We start from the raw sequence: 4,862 nt of genomic DNA on the forward strand, positions 1-4,862 counted from the left end.
TGGTGTTGTTGTTGTTGTTGTTGTTGTTGTTGTTGTTGTTGTTGTTGTTGTTGTTGGTGGTGATGTTGTTGTTGATGTTTTTGTTGTTGTTTTTGTTGTTGTTGTTGTTGTTGTTGTTGTTGTTGTTGTTGGTGTTGTTGTTGTTGTTGTTGTTGTTGTTGTTGTTGTTGTTGTTGTTGTTGTTGTTGGTGGTGATGTTGTTGTTGATGTTTTTGTTGTTGTTTTTGTTGTTGTTGTTGTTGTTGTTGTTGTTGTTGTTGTTGGTGTTGTTGTTGTTGTTGTTGTTGTTGTTGTTGTTGTTGTTGTTGTTGTTGTTGTTGGTGGTGATGTTGTTGTTGATGTTTTTGTTGTTGTTTTTGGTGTTGGTGTTGGTGTTGTTGTTGTTGTTGTTGTTGGTGTTGTTGTTGTTGTTGTTGTTGTTGTTGTTGTTGTTGGTGTTGTTTGTGTTGTTGTTGTTGTTGTTGTTGTTGTTGTTGTTGTTGTTGTTGTTGTTGTTGTTGGTGGTGATGTTGTTGTTGATGTTTTTGTTGTTGTTTTTGTTGTTGTTGTTGTTGTTGTTGTTGTTGTTGTTGTTGGTGTTGTTGTTGTTGTTGTTGTTGTTGTTGTTGTTGTTATGAAGAGTATCCTGAGTATCTTTCATAACTGTGAGGCAAAGCTTCTGTAAATGTTTCTTGTTCAGCTTGTGATACTTGAAGAAGTTGACAAGGAAGGGAGAAGCAGTTCCTCGAACGCCAAACCAGAGACCGTAGACTTGCCAGTTAGAGATTTTATATTTATCCCTGAAGTATGGAACTGGAATAATCCCTCTATTTTTTTTTTTTTTAAATCCCTGAAAATCCCTTATTTTTAGTTCGTTATTTTCTAGTTTCTACTATAGGCAGGTAGGTACTATAGAGGCTGTAGTACTCATACCCATTGAAAAGCCGTTTTTACCCATACGAATTATTATTATTATTATTTTGCAAAATGATGGTCAAAAGATCCCATTTGATATACATCTTATCCGCTAATTTACACAGGTGACATACACACACGTCTTCTGAGCAATACATAATTTAATAAATCAAAGTTGTCTCCTTTTCACCCCAATTTCTTGGGTGTATTTATTCTTTCCTTTAGAATCAAACGAAACCGAGACTTGTTATTTCGATAGGTACATTTGAACTGTTTGCTTATTAGAGTTTAGCGTTAGGTACATAGGTGTATGTAAAGTATCAATCAAGAGGTATAGAGCCACCTTGTAATTTAAATTTTACTCTTTGACACAATAAGAAGATGGGATAGGATGATACCTACCATGTCGTTTGCATGTTAGGATGTGCCGCAAAGGAAAATTGAGGGCCGCATTGACACTATTGACAGGTCAGTTTTGGTGAACAGAAAGTTAGAAAACTACTTGTGATCCGGGTGTTCGCATGCGTGTAAGGACAAAGGACTACTTCTTGAGTGCGGTTTTCTCGGTTAGATCTGTTAGATGTGTTTCAATGTTCAATAGATTTCGGGTTGTTAGTGTTCGGTGCATTGTCCAATTAATTTTGCCATTCTTTTTTAACTATACAGAGTGTATCAGAAAGGTATGTCAAGCCGAAAATGGCGAATAGTACAGGTCAAGGGCTACAAAAAGTTCCCCGGACATTTTTTCGAAATCCCCAATATAACCGAGATATCCGCCATTTTGTGTTTTTTTTAGGTACCCCGACTTTGCTCTAAACATTTGACCATGGTACAAAAAAAGTTATAGCTAGAAGAAAACTAATTAGATGCAGAGATAGAAGACATTATTACCTCCCTTTTAAGACCAATTTCAAAGTAGGTACCTGTAAATGAAGCTCTGGAGAACCTGTTTTCGACACGAATGATTGATAATAATAATAATAAAAAAAAAAATAGTAAAATTTAATAAAAATAATAAAAAATAAATAGGTACCTAATAATGATAATTGTTGTTGGTGTTGTTGTTGTTGTTGGTTTTGGTGTTGGTGTTTTTGTTGTTGTTGTTGTTGTTGTTGTTGTTGGTGTTACTGACTCTTGCGAGCTTCACCAGGGCTGTCAAAAACATAGAAAATCTAAATTAGCATAAACACTCATATTGCTCCTTCTTTCTCTGGTGTTTGCTTTCGAAGTCATTTTGGATCTGGATGGTTGTGGTTGTGATACCTATAACCTTTTGTGATATTTCCTACTGTGATACTGTCTGTCTACTTCGTGATTTCTTTCTTTATACTCGTACACATACCTATATCTTTTTTATATAAACATTTATAGAAAACCTAAATGTAAAATTGTAAATTGTGTATAATGTTGTAACAATCACAATAAAATAGAATTAAATTGAATAGAATTGAGTGATAAAACGTTTCACGGAATATTGATGCATGGGTCGCAGCACTCGCAGCTCTTTTTAGGCACATACATATTTTATTTCATTCCCCGCGAATTCGTAGTCTAATCTAAACTACACTGGGTGACAAAATTAGAAGAACGCTCGTATTTTTTGGTTTTTCTCATTTTTTTCTCGGAAAACCATTATTAATATTATTTGCTGTATTATTATTTATTTATTATGGGACTGGTTGCTCCTCTCCCAAGAGAGTATGCAATTAACACTGCGACCTCTGTAGATCTATTGTGACCACTACAGCTGCTATCCATCCCCAAATGATAGAATTGAAGTTTTTAAACGAAAACTTGGCGAAATAGAAGATAGCATACGGGAAATTAACAGTAAAGAAATAATATCTATCCCCAAATGATAGAATTGAAGTTTTTAAACGAAAACTTGGCGAAATAGAAGATAGCATACGGGAAATTAACAGTAAAGAAATAATAATCACCGGAGACTTTAATTCAAAAGCCTACGCATGGTGCTCACCAGTGGAAGATACTCGCGGTATTATTCTTGCAGAATGGTTTGCCTCTCTAGATATAGTAATCCTCAACAAAGGCAGCACACCAACATTCATAAGAGAAAATACATCCTCCTTCTTAGACATTACAGCGAGCTCACAAGGAATAGTCAGAAAGATAATACGATGGGAAGTCCTAACTGAAGAAAACTTGTCCGATCACAATACTATCTTGTTTGAAATAAACAATGCTACTCAACAGCAAATACAGAGCCAGCAAACAAGTACCAACTTGAAAATATGGAAATTCCAAGAAGAAAAAAGAAACATCTTGAAAAACAAAATAAGTGAAACTATACAGACAATAGATAAAACCCCTGAAGATCTGACTAACCTTTTGCAAAACATATGTGAAGAAATCTTCCCTAGAAGGGTACCAAATAACCGACGTAAACCGGTTTACTGGTGGAACCAAGAAATTTCAGAACTGAGGAAAAAATGTTTTGCTTTTAGAAGAAAACTAGTTCGAGGAAATCGGTCTGGAAATGAAGAAGATAAAGACAGAAGAAGAAGAGAATACTATAACTCAAAAAAGGACCTTAGAAGATCAATCCGCAAATCCCAAACTGAAGCTTGGAAGAAACTATGCCAGGATCTCAACGACAATGTTTGGGGAAACGGCTACAAAATAGTATGCAAAAAACTTAAGCTCAACAACAATAAACAAATGAGCACAGCTGAAAAACTAAGAGAAGCGGACAAACTTTTCCCCCAGCAAAACGTTGAAGAATGGGAACTTGAACAAACCCAGGAAGATGAAATACCTTTATTCAGTTTGGATGAACTCCTGAATGTATGTATAGCTACCAAAAACAAGAAGGCACCAGGCCCAGATGGGATTGTCCCAGAAATTACAAAAGAACTAATATTGACAGCTCCAAGTTTCTGTCTAGAGCTCTATAATAACCTTCTTAAAAAAGGACTATTCCCAAACACATGGAAAAAAGCTAAATTAGTATTAATAGAAAAGCCTAAGAAATCTGCCGATACCGAAACGTCATTTAGACCTATCTGTCTACTTGATGGACTGAGTAAGGTCTATGAACGACTAATAAAAAAACGCCTGGAAGATGAGATCGAGACCAACGGAGGACTATCACCTCAACAATTTGGATTTCGAAGCGGCAAATCCACTATAGACGCAATGCTAGAAGTCAAAAACATTGCCAACCGAGCGAAAAATCAAAACAAGCTGTGCGTAATGACCCTAGCCGATGTGAAGAATGCTTTCGGATCGGTTCCTTGGAGGGGCATATTGGAAGAATTGAAGAAGAGAAATATATCCAACTACCTCATGAATATTATAGCCAGCTATTTCACCGATCGGAAGATTATGATAGATGACTCAACATATCCAATGACCTGTGGGGCCCCCCAGGGATCAGTCTTGGGGGCCTTGATGTGGAATGTTTACTACGACCCCGTTTTAAGAGAAAAAATGCCACCAAACACCACAGCCATAGCATACGCCGATGACCTCATCCTTCTAACAACTGGAAGAGAAAAATCAACCATTGAACTAGAGATTAACCTAGCCATGTTGATTGTCAACAAATGGATGAAAAGTAAACAACTGCAATTAGCGCCGCAAAAAACTGAAGTGGTCATGTTGGTCAGCAGCAGAGCTGTTCCTCAAATCACAATAGAAGTAGAAGGAATTAGGATAGAGTCCAAAGAGTCCGCCAGATACTTAGGAGTAGAATTTGATAGAAACCTGAGAATGACAGCTCACATCAATATAGTAGCAGAAAAGGCAGACAAAGTAGCATCCAACCTAAGTAGGTTGATGCCCAACATAAGTGGTCCTAAAAACAGTAAAAGAGACATGCTGGCAACTGTTGTGTACTCAACATTGCTCTATGGCGTACCTACATGGATAGAAACGGTAAAATATGCCAAATACAGAAATAGACTGGAAAGAGTCCAAAGAAAAATGATGATTAGACAATGCAGATC

Source organism: Diaphorina citri, unplaced genomic scaffold, assembly GCF_000475195.1.
Source record: "Diaphorina citri unplaced genomic scaffold, Diaci psyllid genome assembly version 1.1 scaffold1304, whole genome shotgun sequence".
In the NCBI taxonomy this organism is placed as follows: domain Eukaryota; kingdom Metazoa; phylum Arthropoda; class Insecta; order Hemiptera; family Psyllidae; genus Diaphorina; species Diaphorina citri.